The following is a 27029-nucleotide window of genomic DNA, read 5'->3' on the forward strand; positions in this document are numbered from 1 at the left end:
TATGATTATGCATAGTGCTTTACATAAGCCATTAAAACACGTACATTGCATCCTGTTAATACATGCCAGAATGGTATGTACCTTTTTTGCAATAACATTCCATTACTGACTCGTATTCTGACTGATCCCTCTACTGTACTGCTGCCCTGCCAACTATTCCCTGGTTTGTATTTTTCCTTTTGATCTTTCCCTTCCCAATCGTTGCATGTACCATTGGCGAATTTCATCCTGTTCACTTCAAACCGCTCTAACTTGTCAAGATCATTTTGAATTCTGAGTCTGTCCTACAAAGTGCTTCCTGCTGTTCCCAGGTTGATGTCATCTGCAGATTTCTTAAATGTTCTTTCAATTCCGTCTGGCAATGGAGTACTGAAGTGAACGGAGCTGAGACAGACCACTGTGGAGCCCCTTGGACAGGCCTTTCAAGCTCTTCCCAAGGGATGCTACGTTTCAAGGCCCCGAGGTGTTGAAATCTGTTCTTTCAAAATCCATTGCCCCCCTTCTGCTCTTCTTGCACCCCTTTTCCATTAGGAATTCTACCACTTTGTGATCACTTTCACCGAAATTACCTTCTGCTTTCCGATTCTCAACAGTTACCCCTCTATTAGTTGAAGTAATATCTAAAACAGCTGCTCAGCTGGTGATTCCTCTCAACCTACAACAAAAAAAGCATTGCCAGTACCTGAGCGAGAAATACCCAACTGGACATTCAGGTCCCCAAGTAATTCAGATGGCTGATATTCAGAATGTCATTTGAAAGCTAGGCAAATGTGGTGTGTACTCAGAGAAAGAGAGCCAAAACCACCCTTACCACTATCTAGTGTCAGAGTTTGTATTTCGTTTTGCAGCAGAGAGAGGATTTTAAAAAGGAAGAGTGTGTTAGAGATGCATTTGTAGCCATGAACAGGGCTTTCACTCATTCTGGGCCTTGTTGAAAGTGTTTCTATGTATGAAAGAAGGTGATGAGGGTTTTCCACAGAGCATCCCATTATGTTTCCTTTCTGAGGTCATTTTGAAGGTGGGTACTGGACCATCAATCAAAATGTCATTGCCATATAGCTGTAAAACAACATCTCTAATGCTTCTTTCCTCTAGGGAACATATTTGGGGGTCGGACTCGATAATCTATTGAGGTCCCTTCCAACCCTAACATCTATGAATCTATTTGCAACCCCTAAGGCTTATGCTTTACAGGAGAGGATGAATGTGGAGAAAAATTTACTATTATAGATGATCTCAAGTTGCCCTCTTGTGGACATTGTAACTGTTACAGTATGTGGGGGATATTTATGGGAACTGGGTCAAGTTGTCAAGATCTTGGCTTAGTTGATTTAAGTGTTCAGTTTGAAACATTTGAGACATGTACAGTCTGTTCAGTTGAGATCTATATGTATACTACATACTCAGAATACAGTTGAAAACCATACTGTTTATCCAGATTTTTGCAGTGACAACTCAGCCTTTTATCTTTCTGAGTTAGCTGAGTGCCACTGCAATATACTGCATGTGACTTTTTGGCTGGGACCTTACAAAGCAAGGCCCTGCCTACTCTGCTTGAGCAGTAGGAGTTTTCATAGTTTCATAGCTGGTAGGGTTGGAAGGGACCTGAGCAGATCATCAAGTCCGACCCCCTGCCATGGCAGCAAAGAGCACTGGGGTCAAACAACCCCAGCAAGGTGTTCATTCAGCCTCCTTTTAAAGACCCCCGGGGTAGGAGCCAGCACCACTTCTCTTGCAAGCTGGTTCCAGGTCCTAGCCGCCCTGACAGTGAAGTAGTGCCTCCTGATGTCTAGTCTGAACCTACCCTCTGCCAGCTTGTGACCGTTATTTCTAGTCACTCCTGGTAGTGCTCGGGGGAACAGGGACTCCCCCAATGCCTGCTGGCCCCCTCTGACTAGTTTGTAACAGGCCACTAGATCCCCCCTCAGCCTTCTCTTGTGGAGGCTGAACAGGTTCAGGTCCTGTAGCCTTTCCTTGTAGGGCCTGCCCTGCTGCCCCCTGATCATGCGGGTGGCCGTCCTCTGGACCCTCTCCATGCTGTCCACATCCGTCCTGAAGTGCGGTGCCCAGAACTGGACGCAGTACTCCACCTGCGGCCTGACCAGTGCCGCATAGAGGGGGAGGATCACATCCTTGGACCTGCTCGAGATGCATCCCTGGATGCACAACAAGGTACAGTTGGCCTTCCTGACCGCGTCCCCACACTGTCGGTCAATGTTCATTTTGGCATCAATAATGACTCCAAGATCCTTTTCTGCCTCTGCACTGAGGAGAAGGGAGTTCCCCAGCCTGTAGGTGTGCTGCTGGTTCTTCCTCCCCAGGTGCAGCACCCGGCACTTGCCAGTGTTGAAACCCATCCTGTTCTCATCTGCCCACCCACGTAACCTGTCCAGATCCGATTGCAGCCTATTCCTCCCTTCTTGTGTGCCCACATCCCCCCACATCTTAGTGTCATCTGTGAATTTGAACAGGGTGCTTTTTACCCCCTTGTCCAAGTTATGAAGATGTTGAACAGCGCGGGTCCAAGGACTGAGCCCTGGGGGACCCCACTGCCCACATCCCTCCAGGTCGAATAAGACCCGTCCACCACCGTTCTGAGTGCAGCCTTCCAGCCAGTTAGTGACCCATCTGACTGTGTAGTTGTCAACGCCACAGTCTCCTAGTATTTTTAATGAGAACGGGGTGAGAGACCGTGTTGAAGACCTTCCTAAAGTCCAGAAAGACTATGTCCACCGTGACACCTGTGTCCAAGGATTTTGTGACCTGGTCATAGAAGGCCACCAGGTTGATCTGACAGGACCTGCCTTGAATGAACCCATGTTGGTTGCCCCTAAGCATAACTTCCCCTGCTGGCCCCTCACGGACATGTACCAGGATAATTCTCTCAAAAAGCTTCCCCAGGACCGAGGTAAGACTGACTGGCCTATAGTTTCCTGGGTCCTCCTTCCTCCCTTTTTTGAAAATAGGAACCACATTGGCCCTTTTCCAGTTCTCTGGCACAACGCCAGAGAACCACGAGTGCTTGTAAAGCCGTGCCAGAGGTCTTGTAATAACTTCTGCTAATTCCCTCAGTGCTCTGGGGTGGAGATCGTCAGGACCTGCAGATTTTAAATACGTTCAGTCCCTCCAGAAGTTCCCTGACTACATCCTCACTGACCCTAGGCCTGGGTGTACCTTCCCTGGGGCCTATGGTTGGTCCCACTGGGGGGATGACCCGGTCCCTGCTCAGAAAAATGAAGGCAAAGAAATTGTTAAATAGGTTAGCTTTGCTGTCTGGTGCAACGACCAGATTTCCAAGCATGTCTTGCAGAGGCCCCATGTTACCCAGTACCTTCTTTTTACCCACTATGTATTTATAAAAAGGACTTCTTGTTGTCCTTGATCCGGGTCGCTAGTCCCAGTCCCATCTCTGCCTTGGCCTTCCTGACTGCCTCCCTGCAGCCCCGAGCAACCGAGGTGTAGTCCTCCCTGGTGATGGCCCCTCCCTTCCATTGGGTGTACATCTCCTTTTTTAGCTAGGAGTTGTTCCTGGATGCTTTTGGTGAGCCATGGGGGCTTTTGAGCCCTCTTGCCTCCTTTGATCCGTGTTGGGATTACCTCCCTTTGGGCTTGGAGGATCGTCTCCTTAAGGAACAACCACTCTTCTTGGACACCCAACTCCCCTCCCCTGCAGGACCTCAATGTCTCCCGGACTAGTCTCCTTACCTCATTGAAATCTGCCCTCCTGAAGTCCAGGGCTGCTGCCTTACTGCATTGCCACCTTGCGCTGGATGGTGAATGCCAGCAGGCGATGATCGCTGTCGCCCAGGTGGTCAAGCACCCGCAGTCCCCTTACCAGATCGTTGCCCGTGGCCAGGACCAGGTCCAACAAGGCTTCTCCCCTGGTGTGACTGTGCACCTCCTGGGTTAGATGGAGGTCCTGTAACTCAGCTAGGAACCTACATGAGCGGTCAGACCTGGCTGACTGCTCTTCCCAGCAGATGTCTGGAAAGTTTAGGTCACCCATGATGACCACGTCCTTTGACCTAACTGCCTCCGTGAGCTGACTTAGGAATTCCCGGTCTAGCTCTTCCCCTTGGTTGGGTGGTCTGTAGTAAACCCCCACCATTAAGTCCCTTTCCCCTTGACCTCCTTGTATTCTAACCCAGAGCACTTCAGTGTGCCCTCCTCTGACCCAGTGCTACTTGTTCAGGATGTGTATTTCTCCTTGATGTAGAGCGCCACACCCCCACCTTTCATAGATTCATAGATGTTAGGGTCGGAAGCGACCTCAATAGATCATCGAGTCCGACCCCCTGCATAGGCAGGAAAGAGTGCTGGGTTCAGATGGCCCCAGCTAGATGCTTATCTAAGCTCCTCTTGAAGACCCCCAGGGTAGGGGAGAGCACCACCTCCCTTGGGAGCCCATTCCAGACCTTGGCCACTCGAACTGTGAAGAAGTTTTTCATAATGTCTAGTCTAAATCTGCTCTCTGCTAGCTTGTGGCCATTATTTCTTGTAACCCCCGGGGGCGCCTTGGTGAGTAAAGCCTCATCAATTCCCTTCTGTCCCCCGTGATGAACTTATAGGCAGCCACAAGGTCACCTCTCAACCTTCTCTTGCAGAGGCTGAAGAGGTCCAGGTGCCCTAGTCTCTCCTCATAGGGCTTGACCCGCAAGCCCTTAACCATACGAGTGGTCCTTCTCTGGACCCTCTCCAGGTTATCCACATCTCTCTTGAAGTGTGGCGCCCAAAACTGCAGGCAGTAATCCAACTGTGGTCTGACCAGCGCCCGATAGAGGGGAAGTATCACTTCCTTGGATCTGTTCGTCATGCATCTGCTGATGCACGATAAAGTGCCATTGGCTTTTCTGATGGCTTCGTCACGCTGCCGACTCATGTTCATCTTGGAGTCCACTAGAACTCCAAGATCCCTTTCCGCTTCCGTGCCACCCAGCAGGTCATTCCCTAGGCTGTAGGTGTGCTGGACATTTTTCCTCCCTAGGTGCAGCACTTTGCATTTCTCCTTGTTCAACTGCATTCTGTTGTTTTCCGCCCACTTGTCCAACCTGTCCAGGTCTGCTTGTAGTTGTTCCCTGCCCTCCAGTGCGTCCACTTCTCCCCACAGTTTTGTGTCACCCGCAAACTTGGACAGAGTACACTTCACTCCCTCGTCCAAGTCGCTGATGAAGACATTGAAGAGTATCGGTCCAAGGACCAAGCCTTGCCGGGACCCCACTGCCCACACCCTTCCAGGTCAATACCGACCCATCCACCACCACTCTCTGGGTGTGACCCTCTAGCCAATTCGCCACCCACCGGACTGTGTAGTCATCCAAGTCACAGCCTCTTAACTTGTTCACCACTAGGGTGTGGGATACTGTATCAAAGGCCTTCCTGAAGTCTAAGTATATGACATCAACCCCTACTCCTGCATCCAGGCGTTTTGTAACCTGGTCATAAAAAGAGACTAGATTGGTCAGGCATGATCTACCTGCTACAAACCCGTGCAGGTTCCCCCTCAGCATAATTTGTCCTGCCAGGCTCTTGCAAATGTGAACCTTGATAATTTTTTCGAAGACTTTGCCTAGGATGGAGGTGAGACTGACTGGCCTATAATTGCCTGGTTCCTCCTTCCTCCCCTTCTTGAAAATGGGGACCACATTGGCCCTCTTCCAATCCTCCGGGACCTGGCTCGTGCACCATGAGTGTTCAAATATTCCCGCCAGTGGCTGTGCAATGACGTCAGCCAGTGCCTTCGGCACCCTCGGATGGAGCTCATCCGGGCCTGCCGACTTAAAGGCATCCAGTTCCTCCAAGTGACTTTGCACCATCTCAGGGTCTACGCATGGCAGTCTGGCGCCTTGCTGCTGCCTCTCCACAACCCCAGTGAGAGACTTGTCGTGCCCCTTGCTTAGGAACACTGAGGCAAAGAACTTGTTGAGGAGTTCAGCCTTGTCCCCCCTGTCTGTCACTAATTGCTTCTACCCAGTTAGTAGGGGTCCTATTCCTCCCTGGGACTTCCTTTTACTCCCTATATATCTAAAAAACAATTTTTTGTTATCCTTAACTTGGGATGCCATCCTCAGCTCCATGGTAGCTTTGGCCCATCTAACTGCCTCCCTACAAGTGCGAGCAGAGGAGGTATACTCCTCTTTGGTAATCTCTCCCCGTTTCCACTTTTTATATGCTCCCCTTTTAGTTCACAGGCTGCCCTGGATTCCTCTGGTCAGCCAAGGAAGCCTCCTGGCCCCTTTCCCTCTTTTTCCTCGCATCGGGATCGTCTCCCTCTGTGCCCGAAGGATCATTTCCTTAAGGTACAGCCACCCTTCCTTGGCTCCCATCTCTTCAAAACTCCTACTCTGCAGTGCGTCCTTGACGCCTGAGTTCATTGAAATCAGCTTTCCTAAAGTCTAGCACTTTCACCCTACTAGTTACCTTACCCACTCGATGTCTTATGAAGAATTCTATTATTTGGTGATCACTGTCCCCCAGGTGACCACCGATTTGTAGGTCCCCTACCATATCTTCCCCCGTTGCCAATACCAGGTCCAGTAAGGCATTCCCCCTAGTGGGACCGTGTACCTCCTGCGTCAGGTGGAGGTCCTGTACGCAGGATAGGAACGTGCGTGAACGGTGGGACTTTGCTGTCTGTGTCTCCCAGCAGATGTCTGGGTAGTTTAGGTCCCCCATGACTACTGCCTTCTTAGTTTTTATGGTCTCTGAGAGCTGCCTCAGGAGCCCCGAATCTAGTTCTTCCCCTTGGTGTGGGGGTCTGTAGCAGATCCCTACCACCAAATCCCTTTCTCCTCGCCCCCCATGCAACTTAACCCACAATCCTTCTACTTTCTCCTCCTTCGATTCTGTCTTGATGAGGGTCGAAGTATATTGCTCATTGACATAGAGCGCCGCCCCTCCCCCTTTCTTCTCCACCCTGTCCTTTCTGTACAGCCTATAACCCTCAATATGTACTGCCCAGTCGTGGGAAGAATCCCACCAGGTTTCAGATAGCCCTACTAAGTTGTAGGTGTTTTCTGCAAGCAGGAGTGCTAGTTCATCCTGCTTGTTCCCCATGCTCCTAGCATTAGTATATAGGCACTTGAGCCCTGTGACTGGTGCCTTTTTTGCCCCTCAGCTCCGATTCCCAAAGGGCCCCTTATTGCTTTCCTCCCTGTCCTATCCCTCCTGTACAGCCTATAGCCCTTGATATTCACTGCCCAGTCCTGCGTTGTGTCCCACCACGTTTTGGTGAACCCCACTATGTCTGGGTTGGTGTTAGCTAGCAGGAGGGTAAGTTCATCCTGCTTGTTCCCCATACTGCGAGCATTAGTGTAGAGGCATTTGAGGCCTCCTGAAGATGCATGCACTGCCCCCCTAACCCCAGTACTACCCGGTTGCTTATCTGGGTATTTGTTCTGCTTATCATCAGTCTAGGCTGGGCTGTTCTTATAGGTGACACTTGGTTTAGTAGTCCAAGACTTCCTCCGCCCTTGTTGTCCCCTTCCCCCTTCCTTTTGCCATGGCCTTAGCCCTTTTTGGTGTAGGGTATGCTGAGCTGCTACACAACACCTCAAAAATGGCTACAGGTGCATAGCAGAGATGGGCTTTAATCCAAACCATTCTCTAGTCATACGTACATGTGTGAAATGTCTCATCAAAACCAGTCATTCAGATAACACTTCTTTCCATAATACATCCAAACACCTCTGAACTTTGGGATATTTTCAGTCTGGATCTAAATTTTGCAGCCCAGTTTATGAAACAAGATACTACATACATACATGGTTAGTCAGAGTCATGACTGAGATCAGCTGAGAGATGGTCCTTATTTTAAAAAGTACCAGTAGTTAAGTATAGGATTTGACCTGTAGGTTGGGGAAGAAGGAGGCAGTACATGGGATCTGGAAAAGGAATACAGTAATAACATTTGGAGTTTTCCATTTTCAGTGCACTGGGACACAGAGTAGTGTCCTCCTGAAGGGGACCTGGCTGTGGCATACCTTATTAGTGTCACTTGGGGAAGTCACACTGATATGCCCCATAGCCTGACTTCTAGGCAGTTAATTCCTAACTGCAGTTCAGAGTTGGGAAGATCATTAGTTAAAAGCTTTATAATGAAGCTTTTTAAATTCCATAGACACTAGGGCTGGAAGGGACCCCGGAGTCCAGCCCCCAGGGACAGGAAGTCAGCAGGGATCATAGGATGCCAGCAAGATAAACATCCAAATGCCTCTTGAAAGCGTTCAAAGTAGGTGCTTGAACCACCTCTGGCAGCAGGCTATTCCAATTTTTCCTTATGTCCAGCCTGAAACGGCCATGGAGGAGTTTATGACCATTCGACCTTGTTGTCCCTTGGGGTGCTCTGATGAACAAATGTTCCCCCAGATCCTGGTGAGCACCTCTGATAAACTTATAGGGGGCCATCAGATCACCCCTGAGCCTGCGCTTTTCCATGCTGAAGAGGCCCATAGCTCTCAGCCTCTCATCATAGGGTCTGTTTTCCTGACCTCTGATCATGCACATGGCTCTCCTCTGCATTCTCTCAAGCTTCTCCACATCCTTTTTGAATTGTGGAGCCCCAAACTGGACATGGTACTCTAGCTGCGGCCTTGTCAAGGCCAAGTACAACGGGAGAATGACGTCCCGGGATTTGCTTGAGAAGCATCTATGGGTGCAAGCCAGCATTTTGCTTGCTTTATTAGCTGCAACATTGCATTGAAGGCTTATGTTCATCTTGTGGTCTATCATGACCCCCAAGTCCCTTTCAGCCGTAGTGCTAGCCAGAGTAGCACTGCTGAGCCTATAAGGATGCTGCAGGTTTTTCCTCCCAAGGTGGAGAACCTTGCATTTTTTGGTGTTAAATACCATCAGGTTCTCGTCCACCCATTTCATGAGCCTGTCAAGATCTGCCTGGATCACCCTCCTGTCCTAAGGTGTAGATGCTTTACCTCAAAGTTTGGTGTTGCCAGTGAATTTGGCCAGTCCGCTTCTGACACCAATGTCTACATCATTGATGAAGATGTTAAATAGTCTGAACCCTCACACAGAGCCTTGAGGGACCCCACTGGTCACTGCGCAGCACCCTCTGGGTCCTACCACGGAGCCAATTTCCCAGCCAGCAGATCGTGGTGAGGCCAAGGCCACAGTTAGCCAGTTTTGCCAAGAGGTGATCATAGGATACCAGATCGAAGGCTTTTTTAAAGTCAAGATATACGACATCAATCTCTTCCCCCTTGTCCAGGTGATAGGTCATCTGGTCATAAAAGGAGATTGGTCAAGCAAGACCTACCCACAACAAACCCGTGCTGGCTATCCCTCAGGATGTTGCCGTCGGCCAGTCTGTTAAGAATGGCCTCTTTGATAATCTTTTCCAAGACCTTCCCTGGGATAGAGATCAGGCTGATGGGTCTGTAGTTTGCTGGATCCACTTTCCTCCCTTTCTTGAAGATAGGCACCACATTGGCCTTCTTCCAGTCTTCGGGCACGTCACCAGAGCGCCAAGAGCTCTCAAAGATCTGTGCTAGGGGCTGGTCTATGATGTTTGCCAGATCCTTGAGAACCCTTGGGTGTAAACCGTCAAGGCCAGCTGACTTGAAGGTATCCAGCCTCTCAAGGTGATTAGACACCTGGTCCATTGTGCAGGACCTGGGGTTTCTCACAGGTCCGAAAAATCGGCAGTTGGCGAATAGTGCCATTGCTTCCCTGCCACCATATTTCCAGACTTGTATGGAGCCCTGCCAGCTGGGTGACACAGCACCATAGGCTGGATCTGGCCCACAGGGCAGGGGTAGAGCACCCTTACGCTAGCCACTGGGTTACTGGGACTAAAACATGAGGGCTCCCTCTTCTCCCCTCGCCCCTCCTTTTTGAATTGGGAGGAGGCGAAGACTTGCATTCATTCAGGTATAAGCCCACAGAACTGCATACCTACCTGACCAGCACTTACTTTCCTGCATGTGGCCAGTAGCCGTGCGGACATTCACACATCCACACTGCACCAGGATAGCATCGCAAACTGTGTTTAAGTGCCAAAAATACTACTTACACAGCTGGAAAGGAGCCCTTTGGGTGCATGAAGGGAAATGGAATTCTGCCTGTTCTGTTTGCATTTTCATCAGGGCCTTTAGGATTTTCTTTTGTCATGATGTCTCGTATCTATATTTGACAGAGAGCGCTAAAATAAGACTCTGAACATCCTATACCAAAGCACGTGCCCTAAGGAATGAAACAGCAGAACCCACATTCATGTTCATAGTGAGTTCATACTGTCTGCGTCTCTCTCTCTCAGCATGTTCTGTTGTATAATTAGAGAGTGGGATCCATTTATTCTGCTACTTATTTTTTTTCTGATTTGTTTTGAAAAGTGCTCCATTCCCACCACATGGCATCTGCTGCCTATCCAATCATGAGAAGAGGGGAAAGGCTCAGACTTTCACACTCTTTCTTCCACTGGGATGCATCAGGAATTGAATTTGGCTTGAATATTCTTCAACAGGCATAGCAAGGAAGCTATTTCCTTTGAAATAATCCCAGCAAGTGCCCACTGGAAAAGCAAGTGTAAATTTATGTACATATGGAATTCAGGCATGGATACGCAGAAAGCAGGCTTTCCCCATCTAACAACTCAAGAGAAATGCAATTCATGACAGTATTTAATAGATCCTTGTGAAGAATGTATGTGCTTGGGCATTCACTGTTTACTTATGTTGAGTATACAGTACATACAGTCTTGTACTAGGCAGTAAGGAATAAAAAGGCTACTGTTTTAACTCAGGCATCCATTCTACAATCCAGTTGCACACCAAAAAGTACTTTTGCAACTCCAGAAGTTGATAATTTTCCAAACGAATCTTACCTCATTTTTTCTGTGTTAGTAGGGCTGGCTCAGACAATGGATCCAGACACGCACTTAAAGCACTAGGCTGCTTTAATAAATCTTATTTTTTCTGTCTATTTTATAGAAATAGAGATACTCAAAAGGTATCTGAATATAGGAGCCACTTCTTTTGGTAGATAGAACAATAAAGAGAAAAAAGAAAATTAGTCTGGGATCTTTCTACCTGGATACCGTGCAGGGATTGTGGAAGACCTGAAACAAAAAATAAGAAGCTTCAGGTGTGGAGAGAACACAACCGAAGGATTAAACCTTTTGCATGTGAAAAGAGAAGACACCATTCTCTTCTATAGCTGCATTGCTGCAAAGTCTTTGGTTTATTCATCCCTGGCTGGGTCAGGATAGGAGTAATATCTGGGATATTCTGGACTTGGGAAGAGCTGCAACAAACAGAGCTGATGTATTTACAGTCTGCATCAAAGTAGGGATTGCATCCTTTAAAGTAGGGATTGCATCCTTTAAAGTGATCATGTTTTTAGTTTGGCTCATTTTCCATCTGAAAGATTACGGGTGCAAAAGGGACTTGGCACAAGAGCACAGGATGATGCAGAATGGATTGGAATGTAAACCAGAGTCGGAGCTGTGGCTAGCCAGCAGGAAGGGAACAGAGCCCGGCGCTGTTGCCTGACTGAATCCCAGTAGTACAAAAATGACCCATAATGCTGTTTTTGAAATATAAAGGCACCCCTACAGAAGAAAGAAACCAAGCTACCGCTAGTTCTTTTGTCTGTGCTGGATTTCAGCCTTAAGGATGATGGCTGTGTACAGTACCAGTTACTGCAAATTACCCTTCATGTTGGGGACAAGAGTTTTTTGCTCATCTCCTGAGTTCAGCCAGCTTCAAAATGTATTTATCATGAAGACTTGGGGTTTTCTTTTCCTCCATCTGCTGGCTCTTGTATTGTCTTTTGACCACATCGCCTAACTACATCTCTCCCTGGACCTAAAAGGAATAGTCAGACCGACAGGCCTTTCCTATTTCTGGAGCTGATTTATGCTGGAGTCTGTGCAGGATGACTCATAGGCTGGTCTTGCATTGCCTGCAGTCAGATTTAAGATCTTTGTTTAAATATGGTTGAGGTAGAGAGGAGGGAAGGCACAGTATGGGGTGTTAGGGGATCTTGGGTCTGGGCTCAGCTCTACCGCAGCTTTGCCCTGTGGATTTGCCTATAGTCACTCTACTTTGCTGTACCTCGGTTTCCCTATCTATGAAACAGGGGTAATAGTACTTCCCTACCTTACAAAAGCGTGGCTAAATCAATTGTTTGGAAAGTGTGCTATGATCTCTGTCTGGGAGATGCCGTGTGATTGCTCAGTGAACTTAAAAGCCAGACAGTGCCCTGTACCTCTGTTTGGGAGACTCTGCATGCAAGGTCTGTTACTTTTGGCTCCCTACCAGATAGATTTAAATGGGGGCATACAGAATGAACAGTGTGACTGGGTCTTTCTGCAGCAGCTGGGGCTGGCAAGGACAAGCCCTGTTACTTTCTCACAGCTGACAGCAGATGAGAGTAGCTCAGACTCCCGGTACTAATTGTTGGTTTCTACTAACCAGTTTTAAGGAAGCTTCTCTAGTTGCTGTGAACGAGGTCAGATGCTGACAAAGCAACTTCCTATGGACTAGGACATATTTAAAACAAAACAAAACTTGAAAAATCCCATTTTAGCAGTCACCGTACTTATGCAACTGCTCTGTGCTCCTGAAAAGCAGCCTATGCAGGTAGGTGTCTACGTGTACGTAATTATAGACCTAGGGGCATAGCTTTAACCGCACCTTTTTCACAATGGTTGCCCATAGTGTATGCAATTGCTGATGTCTCCTCATGGCTGAGATGTTCAAAGAGTGACTTGGGGACGTAATCTCAGGTTCTTTTGCAAATCCCAGCTCCCAGTGAAATAGAGTTTTACAAACCCATCGAAAATCCCTTTTTAATAATCTTTTAAACAAGCTGTACCTATGGAGGACAGAAAGCTCTTTGCTTTTGTGCAGGGTAGACAGACAAGACTGTCAGTCTGCCTGGGGGCCTGTTAGACATTGTAAAATAAACTACCCCGGCGACTGCTGCATGTTTCTCCGTTTGCAGAGTTTAAATGGGCTTGTAAACGTGCAGTTGGGCACGGTTCAGAGAGCTGCCAGACCATCCCTTCCTTGTACCATAATTACATTAAACAGAGACGCGAGCCATTGAAAGTATTTTCTTGGCTTGTTTCACTGTTTTTTCTAACAAACCCATGTTTAGTTTCTGGCGCAGGGACAGCAGGAGTTACTGCTCTGCAGACAAGGACCTTTTCTATCCAATCATTGTCAGTTTAGATCAGATAAGCTTTAGCTTGGCAATATTTTTTATTGGACCTTTGGACCATCACAGCTACGACCCCACTTGGACCCCTAGTTAGCTTGTCAGTTTTAGGATGTAACAGAGGCAGTATCCCTTTCGTCTCATCTTGCTGAACTTTTGTTCTTTCAGCATCTTCAAAAGGCCCAATTGTGGTAGGTGTGGAGCCCCTTGGCTTCCAGATTATTCAGCTGGCACAGCACCTAACAGAATCAGGCCCTGAAGCCAAATTTTTTGAAGCCTGTGGAGGCATGAGAAGCCTTTACTTGTTTCAGTGGAGGTTAAGTCCATGTTCTATTGTCCAAAAGATTATTTTTTTTAGAGCCAGCAAGTTTGCAGCCAAGCTCTCCAAGGGCTCTCAGAGGACAGAGCTGGGGTGTGGTTAGCAACATACGTGATCAATTAGTGTTCCCAAAACCTGACCAAAATGCTCCTGGGCTGACAGGCTCTGGTCATGACAGTGGCAGAGTAATGAAGCTAGTGACCAATAATGAGGCCAGGAGGCACAGCCGCTCGGGGACTAGGCATTGGTTTTTCTGCACACCTCACCTAGGCACTCAGTTCAGTTCTGGGCTAATTTAATCATACAGTAATCCAAACACATAGAAGATGTTAAGGTGTGTTGTGGCCCATGCTGCAGTTAAGAAGTTTGGGGGCAGGGCACAGGCAAAGGGGTTGCTGGATGGGATGGAGGGATATGGGGAGAATAATTCTTGGGCTTTGCAAATCATGTTAGAGCTTTACAACCTTTAATTGTTGTGTGTCAGCTAATCATGCTAGAGCAGGATCCAACCCATGGTGGCATGTCAACTGGCCTGTGTGGATCCCCATGGGTCCAGAAATTTGATGGTGGGAGAGCAATAGCACTGCTCCCCCACCACCAAATTTCAAAACCCTTTGGGAGTCCTGGGCCCTGGATCTGGTGCCCAAATCCAGCATGCAGGGCTGGGCTGGGTTGGGGTGTCCCTGGACCCCAGGGCCCAATCCCAGTGTAGGGTGGAGGCAGTGGCAAGCCCCTAGGACCCAATCCCAATGTGCAGAAGGGTGAGGGGGGCTGGTGCTGGCCCACTGGGACCCAATACCAGCATGAGGGGGGAGGGAATGGTGTTGCCAGGATGCTGCCAATCCTGGCAACATGGGCTCCTGGAGGGGCAGTGTCAGCCCTCCAGACCCAGTCTTTACGCACAGAAGGGGAGGTGGTGGGGGGAGGCAGAGAGGCAATGCCAGGCCCCGTAGACCGATGGTTGCACAGAGTCCATCTGCAGGAAAGAATCTGGACCATGTGGCCAAACAGTTGAGCACTGCTGTCCTAGGGTGTTACACGATGAGGCCTCAGAGAGGGATGGGGAGTTGGAGAAGGATAAAGTTGGCCCTTGTTCAGTAATCAAAAGGGGCTATGAGCCAAGGATGAGCTTTTATACAGGAAATCCAAAGGAAACTGTAACTCACATCTGTAAGGAGCTGGAGGGAGAATTTTTTTAATATAGACTGTGCTACTTAGGGTCCCCACTGCTATAGTTATATGAGCTGTTGCGTCCTTTGAGTGAGGCAAAGGAATCAACACTTGAAAAAGTCTACTTCCTCCTACTGCTTTGAGGTCTTCCTCACCCCAACCGGGAGGCCAGCAACCCAATATATTGCCTTGGAAGTGGACAGTAAGATGCAGTTAGAAACAACGTAGAACCTCTAGGAAAGAGTCCATGTCTTTGTGATACAGAGACGGGACGTGTGTGACTTGAAGGGTCTCCACAGCTGACTGAACTAGAAAACAGGTAGTCCATGGACACGATGCACATTATGCACCAAGAGGGTATTTGCACATGTGATGGGAATGATGAGCAGTGTTCCCTGCAGGAGATGTGCCAGGTGGCTGTAGTCCTGGATTATCTGTTCATAACTGGAGGACAGTGTGCTCAGCAGCCGTCCGTTTTACACACATCATCCCTTATGCTCCCACACTGGCAGGTCACAGAGCTGAACTCCCCAGGAACTTGATGACCATGGTTCCTGGGTCAGTGTGCAATGGACCAATGAGAAGGGAAGTGGGCTACTGTCGGTTCTTATCCAGCGTGCTTGTTTTCAGATGGGAGGTTTCACTTATGCCCGTCCAAAGCTCATGTGATGACATGAGACCTTACCCACCCAAGTGCCTTTTCCATTCGGTGTCTGATATTTTTGAGGTCTACATGGGTTCTTTCTCAGGGGTCACCACAAAAACCTGGCTTAAATGCTCAAGCACCAGATCAGGAAAGGGACTCCATAGTATTTGGCAATATAAGGTTAAACAATGTCTAGATATCAGCCTCAAATGATTGTTGAATAACTGTGAATAGCCTTGTGGAGAAGCATCCAGCTGGAGCTACAGCATCAAGGAAGGTTGTAGGCCAAGAGCAGGGCATACTGTACCACCAGCGACTGTGCTAATTTCTGGAAATGTCCTGTCTTTCTAATCCTCTAGAACTGAGTATCAAATTCCCTGTGGCATGCCAAAACCTTCCCTGCACATGCTAAACCTAAGAGTCTACAGAATCAATATTAATTAGATGACACCTCAATACACACCATCTTCTCAGATACAAAGCAGTATGATATTTCAGCCATGGGAGTTATCATAAAGAATCTACTCAGACTTTTGGTTGGCCAGCTAAACTGTGCAAAGCTTATGTTGGTGATGCCTTGGTTTTCTATGACAAATCCTGATTCCTCCTCTCACTCTTGATTATTTTCTCTTTATATATAAATACATACACATAAGCAACACCATAAATTATGTAGTTACATAAGTTATGCCTTTTCTACTGGGGATGTTTTATAGGCATTTATAAAGGTCTGAATTCTAACTCAATCTTGGGGAGGAAATCCTGCGGCCACTGAAGCTAGATTTCTGTCCCTGTCTCTAGCCTTGATTCACCTAGTAACATTATTGTTTTGACGTGTGTATGTACTGTTGGAGGGCTTCAGTGTTTCCTCTGCCAAGCTGTCAGACAAAGGCCTGTAGGCAGACAATACGGAGGATCCAAAAATATGTGGGTATGCAGGGCTCTTTGTAATGGTGTCCTTTGATTGACAGCTCAACTCTTAGGAAAAGTAATGGCTTAAATACTAGCTCCACTCTTGAGACCGAGAGCCCCGGCCTACAGCCATCTATGTAGAAACTGTGGAGACTCCACTTGTCCAGTATTGAGGTACCTATAAAGCCTCCTTCCTGCAACGATGACCAATGTGAACGCTGCTCAGATTCTCTCAAAGCATCTTTTTAGTCTTTAATAGCTGCCACAAAGTACAGCAAGAGGCATTTAAAAAAGAATAAAGCTGTAACAAGAAGCCTGTATGCCAGTATCTTAAAAATGGGCGTAGGACTAGCTACTTAAAACCCATCCTGCAGGGCTTGGCTCACTCTCCTGAAAAGTCCTTCCCCGCTTCTCCAGGCACAATCTTTCTCTTTTTTTAATCCATTCCAACATTCATTTTTTCTTTAGTTTCCCACCTGGCCCTGCTACCCCTGCCCATCTCTATCTTCTACCTTGGACTGAGATAGGAAATTAACTGCCACATTAGTGTTGATCTTTGAAATAAACGCAAAATAGGCTACGTGATTTATAGCAATTGAACTTTTTACACATGAAAAGGGAAAGAAGCAAGCCTTCAATAAGTAACAGGGCATGTATGTGCAACCTAGGAAATTCACTTTTGAGGTTTGGAGGGCAAACCAGCCAGAGACTCTTCTCTTGCAGCTTAGGATATTAGTAATTGCTAGAAACCTCAGTGAAATTACATCCTTACGTTAGATAGTTGCTTGTCTAGTTTCCATTTTCTCTTTGGAACCTATTAGCGTGAGTAATCTCCTTAAGGCTTGTTCTTCTGGTTCACTGCAACACCAGATCTTCTCCTCAGTTCATTCAGTGAAATAGCAAGTTGCTGTTATTGGTGGCTTATCTGTTTTTATTCAATTGCAGCTTTTACTTAATGTTTGACACATGCAGTCAATTAGCTAATTAGCAGATGATCCTCTGACTCCTAATTAGCTGATGATCCTCTGACTCCTAATTTGGGTTTTTAAAGTTATTACTAGCGGAAACTGTGTCCTGACTGCGCTGAAATGTGCCAGTGGTTTTAGCAAAATCCCTGCTTGACAATATTCATCATCTCACTGAAACCACCACAGCAACTGGTATTATTGGCAGCAGTTTTGCTAGAGGAGCCAAGGGTTGCTCTGGCATATTACAGCAGTCTGCAGAACAGGGGTGTTCTGAAACCAGTCCCTCTCCCATGGTCCTTCAGGGCTTTTGTGATATATCAGCACATGGCTATTATGCCAGGATTGGGTTTCAGCATGGAAATCCATACAAATTCATGAGTTTAAAGTCATTTTCTTTGTACTTCTAAATTTCCTGGCTCCCATTTACCAAGTGATGTGAGGTATCACAAATATCAGAAATCTCATGCTAAACTCTTCCAGTAGCTATGACAACTCTTCTGGTATATGTAGCGTCTCAGAAAGATGCAGCAGCAAGGGATGGAAAGCAGATTCAAACTGATGGCTGTGCTCAGTTCAGCCTGGTTGGCTGGGATCTTTAAGTCATTTTTATGGACTTGCATACAGTGCCAGTTTCTTTTTTCAGTTCACTTTTAACTAGTGACAGAACCAAGATCCGGTCACTGCAACTGAACCATTCAAACGCTTGAGGAAGATCAGGTGCCAGGTGTCGATTATTTTAAACTTTACGTCTCAGGCTTATTTTGTTGATGAACCAACCTAGAATCCCCATCCCCAAACCCCTGTGGAGCCGTTTGGATTGGGATCTAATGCTTGTGGATGTGAATTTGGCTGTCAGCTACGCAGCTCTCCCATCTCTGTTTTTAACATTATGAAATTTAGTGCTGTGTTCTTCATTATAATGTCTTCAACTACAGGTCCCCAGCTCAGCAGACACTTAAATATTTTCTCAGGCATTAATAGTGAAATGAGAGTTACTGCGCACAGGCTGAAGTCGGCTGCTGCACGGTGTCTCAGACAGATGGAATTAACATATCCTCTCCAGGTGAACCCCTGCTGCAAAATCCCTGGGTTATCCTGCACCTTCTCCTCCACGGTGTCTGAAGGAAAGAAAAAATACTCTGGAATTGAATAGAGCTGAAACCCACAGAGCGCTTTAGTATGGGCTTGGGTGTTGCTCGGAGCCATATCAGTTTAAGGCAGGGGTGGGCAAAACGCGGCCCAGGGGATGGACGTGGCCCGCTAGGCCATTCTATCTGGCCTGCGGGGCCCCTACAAAACTTAAAAAATTAATATTAATCTCCCCCGGCTGCCTGTCATGCGGCCCTCGATGGCTTCCCAAACCTCAGTAAGCAGTCCTCCACCCAAAGTAATTGCCCACCCCGGTAAGGACATAGCAGAGTCTCCCTATGCCCGAAGAAGGTCGTTTGTGCCCGAAAACTTGCAAAGCACATTTTTTTCCTACTAACTAGTTGGTCTAATAAAAGATATCACATCTACCTATGGTGGCCGTCATACGGGACACTCCGGTTTTCTGCTACAATGTGGATATGAAACCCGACGCATTTATGTGGTGGAAGGGGGGGGGGGACTATCTCCAAAGAGGAGTATACCTCCACTGCTCGGGCCTGTAGGGGGGCTGTTAGGAAAGCTAAGGCGGACATAGAGCTAGGACTAGTGTCCAAGATCAAAGATAATAAAAAGTCCTTTTTCAAATATATAGGGAGGATGAAGAAGGCGCCGGGAAATGTGGGGCCCCTGCAAGATACGCTGGGCAATCTGGTGGTCGCACCAGAGGAGAAGGCAGACATCTTTAACAAATTCTTCACCTCCGTTTTCTTGTTCAGGGACCGGGACTCCCCCACTGTGATTCAAGACGGACTCGAGGGGAACGCCCCAAGACCTAAGGTTGAGGAGGACTGGGTTAGAGAGCTTCTGGAGGGGCTGGATGTGTTCAAGTCAGCAGGTCCAGATGCTCTCCACCCCAGGGTGTCGAGGGAGCTAGCAGGGGTTATTGCTGGGCCCTTGGCATGGCTTTACGAGTGCTTGTGGTGCTCGGGGCCAGGTGCCAGATGATTGGAAGATAGCCAATGTGGTCCCCATCTTTAAGAAAGGGAGGAGGGAGGACCCGGGCAACTATAGGCCTGTCAGTCTTACCTCAATCCTGGGGAAACTCTTTGAGAAGATCATCAAGGAGCACATCTGTGATGGGCCGGCATCGGGGATGATGCTCAAGGGCAACCAGCACGGTTTCATTAGGGGCAGGTCCTGTCAGACCAACCTGATTGCCTTTTACGATCAGGTCACAAAAGCATTGGATGCAGGTGTCGCCGTGGATGTAGTCTTTCTGGACTTCAGCAAGGCCTTTGACACTGTCTCCCACCCCATCCTCATTGAAAAACAAGGCGACTGTGGCATCGATGCCTATGCAGTCAGATGGATTGCTAATTGGCTGAAGGGTCGTACTCAGAGGCTGTTGGTGGACGGGTCATATTCGACCTGGGGGGAAGTGGGCAGTGGAGTCCCCCAGGGCTCCGTCCTTGGGCCCGCACTCTTCAATTTCTTTATCAGTGATTTGGACGATGGGGTGAAAAGCAACCTGTTCAAATTTGCTGATGATACCAACATTTGGCGTAAGGTGGGCACGCTAGTAGAGAGGGAAAGACTGCAGAAAGACCTGGATAGGTTGCAAGGGTGGGCTAACAAAAACAGGATGCGTTTCAATACGGACAAGTGCAGGGTGCTGCACTTGGGCAGTAGTAACCGGCAGCACACTTATAAGATGGGAAACTCCCTTCTTGAGACCACGGAGGCAGAAAGGGATCTTGGAGTCATCGTTGACTCCAAGATGAACATGGGCCGACAATGCGAGGTCGTGGTCGGCAGGGCTAACCGGACCCTATCGTGCATCCACAGGTGCATCTCAAGTAGGGCCAAGGAGGTGATCCTCCCCCTCTATGTGACACTGGTCAGGCCACAGCTGGAGTACTGTGTCCAGTTCTGGGCACCCCACTTCAAGAGGGATGTGGACAACATTGAGAGGGTCCAGAGGAGGGCCACCCGCTTGATCCGGGGACAGCAGGGCAGACCCTACAATGAGAGGCTACAGGACCTGAACCTGTTCAGCCTTCACAAGAGAAGGCTATGGGGGGACCTTGTGACTGTCTATAAACTCATTAGGGGGGACCAGAAGGGTTTGGGGGAGACCTTGTTTCCCCTAGCGTGCCCCGGGATAACAAGGAATAACGGCCACAAGTTGTTGGAGAGTAGGTTTAGATTGGACATCCGTAGGAACTACTTCACAGTCAGGGCAGCTACAATCTGGAACCAACTTCCAAGGGAAGTGGTGCTGGCTCCTACCCCAGGGGTATTTAAGAAGTGGCTCGATGCCTACCTGGCTGGGGTCACTTGAGCTCAGTTTCCCTCCTGCCCAGGCAGGGGGTCGGACTTGAAGATCTACAAGGTCCCTTTCGACCCGACTTGTATGATTCTATGTCCTCTTTTTTTCTCTCTTCAAGAGGAAAACAGAGGACATAAAGGCATCAGGTTTCGTGTCCCTAGAGGGCAGAGGACAACTGGAGGGTCCTCTACGACAGTCACCCTACAACATCTTCCCAAAGAGCCTTGCGCTGAGCTGGACACTGCTCGGATGGAAAAGAAGAGAGACTGGAAGTCCCGTCCCATGGATGGGTTCAAACCAGTAGTTCTCAACCTTGAGAAACGCCAGGCATCCCTTACCAGGCACAAGGCACCTTGCAGAAATACATGACTCCCCCCCCCGTATTTTAATCGGTTAAACTGTTTTAATAGTTCTACCCCAATAAACTATTATACCGGGCTTCACAGCCACCCCAGCCCCTTGCCCTATCACCTCTGGAGGTTTGCAAGGGGGCAGCTACTACGAGCATTACGACAGCGGCTGGGCGCCGCGATGAAGTCCGCGGGGGGGGGTGGAGTTCCCAATGTGGCAGCCGTCCAATCGGAGCAGAGAACATCGTGACGTCCGCGGCGGGGGGCGGGGCGAGCGGGACCTGCAGCTGGAGCGCTCGCGGCTGTTCTAGAACGCGGGCGCAGTTGCGTGTTCGTGGGGCCGAGCTGTGCCGCTGCTGCAGGGGTAGGGGCAGGGGTGCCGGGGGCAGCCTCCAGCCGCCAGGTAAGGGCTCCCTGCACGGGCACGGGTGGGGACAGGTAGCCCAGCCCTTCCCGGGGCAGGGTGCAGCTCAGTGGGGCCCGAGGAGGAGCAGGGCTGGGACTGGAAGGCAGGAGGGTGCAGGGTGCTGGCTGCCCGGTGCGGGGGGCAAGGGCTGTGCCAGCCACAGGGCTCCAGGTACTGGGGGATGCAAACTGCAGCTGTGAAACCTCTGCTCTGGGTGGGAGACTAGGGAAGCATCCTGCCTGGAGTGCTGGGGCAGGGCTGAGAGCGAGGCGCCCACCTCCACCCCTCTCGTCCCTTCCCAGCGGGGTTCACCCCTTTGCCACGTCTCTGTGCTCCCCAGCTCCGCTCCCTCTCCGAGCTCCTCTTTCTCCCTTGTGCAGATGCAGAGAGGCGGATGACCCAGCTCCTTCCCACTCTGGGAAAGCTCAGGCAGCTGGGGTCATGGTGAGGCTGCAGGAATGGCCCAGCCAGTGTTTCCGTCGCTGCCGCTGGGTTGTGGGAAGTGCCACCTGGGAAGTGCCACCGTGGATCAGAGCCACGGTCTGTCTAGCCTCTGGGAGGGTGGCCAAAGCCAGAAACGGCTGAGGAAGGTGGGAGGACTCAAGGGTAGGCAGATGTCTCTGCATAACCCCCCGCAGACCTCTCTGCGAAGCCCAGGCTAGTTAGCGGGGGTGTTAAGTCTTCAAGCCAAGGTTTGGTATCCCTTCCAGAGCTTGTTGTGTGCGTGAACTGTGATAACTTTGCATTGTCTCGTTACCCACATGAGCGATCGGTCCATCTTTGAATCTTAAGCTTGTGGCCTCAGGGATGTCCTGCAGCAGTCCATTCCATAGTCTAATTGTAGGGTGAGTGGAAAAAGAATTTCCTTTTATCAGGTTGTAATTTGCTACCTATTAATTTCAGTGACTTTCCTCTTGGTCTTGTGTTACGAGACCAGAGAAATGCCTGTTGGCCATTCTCTAGACCATTCATTTTCTCTTGATTGCATCCCCACTTCCACCCTCTTATTCAATTCCTCTGCATGGTAACAATCTCAATCTCCTCTGCCTCTCCTTGCATAAGGGTTTTCCGTGCTCTCAATCATTATCATTAAGCCTTGTGCACCTTTTCACTTTGAAATATTGCTTTTGAGGTGGGTCAACCGTTTACAATGTATAATAATTTGGAAAAAAGATTCACACTTGAAATAGGACATGTTCCTAGTATTATTTCTTATTCTTTAAACATTTTCTGTAGGATTTCTTCTAGCTCTGGCAGAGGTGACCAACAAATTTTACCTGGCCCCAGACGGAAATGATGGGAAGTTAGTTGTATAACTGTCAACTTTCCCTACAGAAAAGGAGGGTGATTTAAGTTCTGGAGGGGGTTGAATCTGAGACTAGAGCCCTTGCTGATGTGGCCAACAAGAGGATAACGTGGCCCATGACTGGGAATAAACTGGAAAAAAGAAGAGCATCTTAAACTATGAGTAATTAACTCTTGGAGCAGTTCCCTAAAGGATGTGGTAAGCTCATCACCACTCCTTCAAATCATGACTTGATGTCTTTCTCAAAGGAATGCTTTATTTCAACCATAGGTTTTTGAGGTGAAGGGCTCTTACCCTGCTTTCTACAGGGGCTCACCCTAAATGGTTCTAATGCTTCCTTCTCACCTTTTAAAATCTGTCACCTCTTTGGTGTCCAAGGCCAGAATGACTTTCAAGAGAGCCCAACTGCCATTTAACAGCAGATTCAAAGATTTGTGGTTGCTACTTTCCCACCTTCCGCCCCCAAACAAATTTCCTTTAGAACAATGCCATGGCTGACGCTCTGGGCTCGATTTATCTTTGTCTTGTACTTCCTATTATTACTAAGGGACTTTGCACTTGATGTGAATTTGGCTTAAAGCTGCATGTGAATTTAAAGTACCGTATAAGTGCCTAAATAACCAACTCCATATGTGAACACTTATTCAGAATAGTATCCACACACAGACTGTTCACTCGTGGAGCTATTAAATGACATCTCTTCTGCTTTGAATTCACACCCCGTGATAACCAAACTTAAATTTCAAGTGCAGGTGGGCTTTTTTTGTTTTGTTTGTAGCTTATTTTGGATTATCTTAAATCTGTTCTTGATGCTCTAAATTGAACAAAAAGGCTATTACTTTTTTGTTTCCTCCTAAACCAGAATAAGTCTGGACATTAGGAAGCTTCCATTTGTTTAGCTATATCAGCATGTTAAACATGCAGAGCAGACTGAAGACTTCTCTTTCCTCTCCCATCAGTCATTTTCCTCCACTCTTCTTACCCTTCCCTCTTTATTTCCATCCCCCAGAATCTTTCTTACTTGACTTTTTCCCCGCTCTTTCCCTTTCTGCCCCCATCCTTCTCCTGGGCTGGAACCCAGCACATAGATTCAGCTTGCTTTCTTCTCTGCCGTGTGCTCCAAGGAAAAGGAGGCCTCCCCACTCCACCTCTCCAAACACATGACTTAAACAGGAGCAGCAGCTAGAGCTTGGGAAGTATAAGCAGAGGGAGTGCAGGTGTATGTATAATACCTTGTTCCTTCCCAGCATCAATAATTTGAACCTGGGACCTTTAGCCCTATGGCACGCTACTCAGTAGTGCAAGTAAGGGACTAACTGTGGTTTGGTAGGAGAAGTAGGTTATTTTCTATGTGCAATTTAAGCATAGGACATGTGTGGGCAGTTGGAGAGAAGTTGTCCAAACCCCAAAGCAATAATCAGCACTCCTGGATGCTGCTGCGTGCAGTGGTAGTGGCAAACAGGAGCCAGTAAGCTGAGTAACTGGCATGGATCTGCAGTCAACGTGGAGACAACGTCCTGAACTGTCTGCTCCTGTCCCGCTCAGGAATCCAAGCAGTCATCGCCCACGTTGGCAGATATGGAGGCTCAGTGGTCTAAACAAGCTTTGACATGCAATATTTTTCATAAGAAACCTGTCTCCTCATTTTGTAGGTTTGTTGGGAAGAAAGTGTGCTGAAAAGGACCCCACAACCACCTTCAGCAGGTAAATCACACAGACCTGGGACACTACAGTCTGGTCAATGATTGTGTGTGTACACAGCAACGGATGGACACAGCTTGTATTTGATGAGCATAGCCTTGCTGTACTTGGTGGGTAAGGATCTGCCTTCTTGCTCACTCCAGGTTCTTAGGTACATGCAGCATTTAGACCATTGTCCTGTGCTTCATGTTTTCTTTAAAAGAGTTAAGTCAGGGCTAACACATGGCCTACTCCTAATAAAACTTGTATTTAAGACAGATGACTGCTCCATTTACACTTTTTATTCTGTTCAGGCTGGCAGCCTTCCAAGGCAAGAAGATATATAAGCATGTAGAAGGGTTTTTATTTTGCTTTTTTTTTCTGTAGCTAGTTCTGCATATATGATTTTATGTTCATTTGTGAGAAATTCACAACCTGATGTGCCTTAGCTCTACCCTTTGCAGATAATGTCTTAATTTCTTTATCTTGACTGTAATAGGGCTGGAGAAAAGGGAACCCAAACGATTCCTTGAAAGCAACCATATTTCATTTTCCCCCACCCCCCCGAATGCTTAAAACAAGAGTTTTAAAACAAACCCACTTTAAGTTCCAAGAGCATATGGAATCTAATCTGATGAATTTTTAATGCCTAAAAAATCTGGGCTTTGTGTAGTAAAATGCACTTGTACTTCATGACCAGAGAATTTCTCCAAGCTTTAGAAGGGGGTACCAAAGCACATAGCTGCTCCCCATATGGGGAGCTCACTGAGGAGGAGTTAATGAACACTAGAGGAGATGGTGTTTAATGGGAGACGAGCTTGCTGTTATTGTATGGTAAAAGATGGAGAGTACTGCTGCTAGCCATTTTTGTTTGATTGTCAAACAATAGCCTTTTGCTTGCAGGTTAACAGAACAATTGGGAGCTAATCCAGATGCTGATGTTTTGTAAGGTTACAGAACTAGGACTATTGCAAGGTCTGTTGTGCACTTGAAGAAATAAATATGAATCGGAATAAAATGGTTGCTAGTCTTTGTGCATGCAAACAAACAGCTTTGGCATCAGTTTCCTTTGGCTTTCCTTGAAAAACAAAGTTATTGTATTAGTTTGGAATCTAGGGTTTCATTATTTTCAGATGCACATTAGGCATATTAAATGTTTTGGCAAGGAAGCTGATGATGCAGGCATATGGAGATGCATGATGGTTTTAGACATAGTGCTGAAGTGCCAAGGAAGAGGTGTCCCTCTTGCCCCAGATAACAGTTTTTTGGCTAAGCACCCAGAGGCAACTAGTGTTAGTGAGCTGCGTACATATAGCCTAGTAAGTGTGCTACAGTTGGGTACTATGAATTACAGCAAGGGAGGGTTTGAAAATAGGATAGTGCGATCTGGTGTCTGGGATCTCTCCTACCATGTAGAAACTGATATATATTTCTTCCCCCTGCCCACCTCCTTGGATATAATTACTATTGGGGGCAAATTTACTGTTGATCCAAGCAAATGCAACACTAGGGAGCACAGTTGAATTTGGCCAGGAGTTAATTAACTTTTTGTATATGTGAGGATCTTTTAGTTTAGGATCAAAGTTAATACTGTGGGGTTCTTTGCTGTCCTGCAGATGATTAACACATACAATGGCAAAGTTAACTGCAGCAGAAAGTGTTTCTGTTTAATGTTTTCCCCAGCTCTTCAGATATCCTCACTAAAATCCCACTTGAAAATATTTTACAAATGCTTTTCTCTTTAGGTTGTCAGAGCACAGTATGCTTTATGATGCCACCATTGTAAAATCCCAATTGCAGTTGAGCAGAACCCCTGGCCTCTGACTCTGGAGGAATGTGAGCGGTATTAATCTCCATTTAAGTATCATCAGTTTTCTATCCGAAGCCACCCAGAGTAATAGCACTTAGTCTGTTAGATGATGTCTGTCTCCAAAGTAGGCTATCCTTTTCCTGCAGAAAAGGACAGTGAAATACTACATGTGGTGAGCTGAGTACTCCATTGTGGCGGCGTCTTTCCCCACGTTCTGCCCATCAGCACTGTTGTTTGAAGAGGCAGAAAGTGCAAACAGACTTGATTCAGTCACCAGTTCAACCTCAGATTACTGTTTGTACATGTGTTGACCAGTCTTCATGTGTGCCACACCTCTAAAGCAAACACTGGGAGCCAGTCCATTGCTATGGGTATAACTTTGAAGTATTTTAATTTGGTTTGGCTGTGCCATAACTGATTAAATATAGATAGTAGAGGAAACCAGTTTTAGCTTCAGGTTTTCAAATGAATTTTAAGTCTGAGTAAGCACAGAATAAGCCCAAACTGCACTTCTTGTAGGCTGTGTTTGTGTTGTTTTACCAAGTAATTCTTATTGATGGAGTATTAATCAGACTTGGGTCCCAATTTTGTATTTCCTGTGTGCACAACTTGGTATAAGGGCCTTGCTACACATCACATTAATTTTAGGCAGCTCCTGGAGTTCTTAACCCTTGGATTGTTCACACACTAACATCTGAAACTAGTTTAGTTTTAAGCACGCTTTATTTAGGCTGTTTAAAATTGAGCCACTCTAGGGCAGGTTTATCTCTGATTTGTATTACCCAGCTCATGTTCCACAAATGTGTGGCCACTTCCCACAGATAAGCCACCCAAAATGTCCCCCCCAACATCTCAGGATGTGGTGTCTCCC

The 27029-nt window shown here is 47.6% G+C and overlaps 1 protein-coding gene across 2 annotated transcripts in view; it reads left to right on the forward strand.

Moving 5' to 3' along the window:
• Positions 1-21260: 21260 nt before the first annotated feature.
• Positions 21261-27029, forward strand: part of P4HA2 (prolyl 4-hydroxylase subunit alpha 2) — a 47102-nt gene continuing 41333 nt past the window's right edge. Inside the window, exons 1-2 of one of the 2 annotated variants that reach the window (XM_014597660.3) lie at positions 21261-21359; positions 24321-24372. The gene's annotated coding sequence lies outside the window, so the exon portion shown is untranslated. Of the gene's footprint in view, positions 21360-24320; positions 24373-24401; positions 24484-27029 lie in introns of those variants that run through there. The other variant, XM_019478550.2, reaches the window with a different exon arrangement.

Source organism: Alligator mississippiensis, chromosome 9, assembly GCF_030867095.1.
Source record: "Alligator mississippiensis isolate rAllMis1 chromosome 9, rAllMis1, whole genome shotgun sequence".
In the NCBI taxonomy this organism is placed as follows: domain Eukaryota; kingdom Metazoa; phylum Chordata; order Crocodylia; family Alligatoridae; genus Alligator; species Alligator mississippiensis.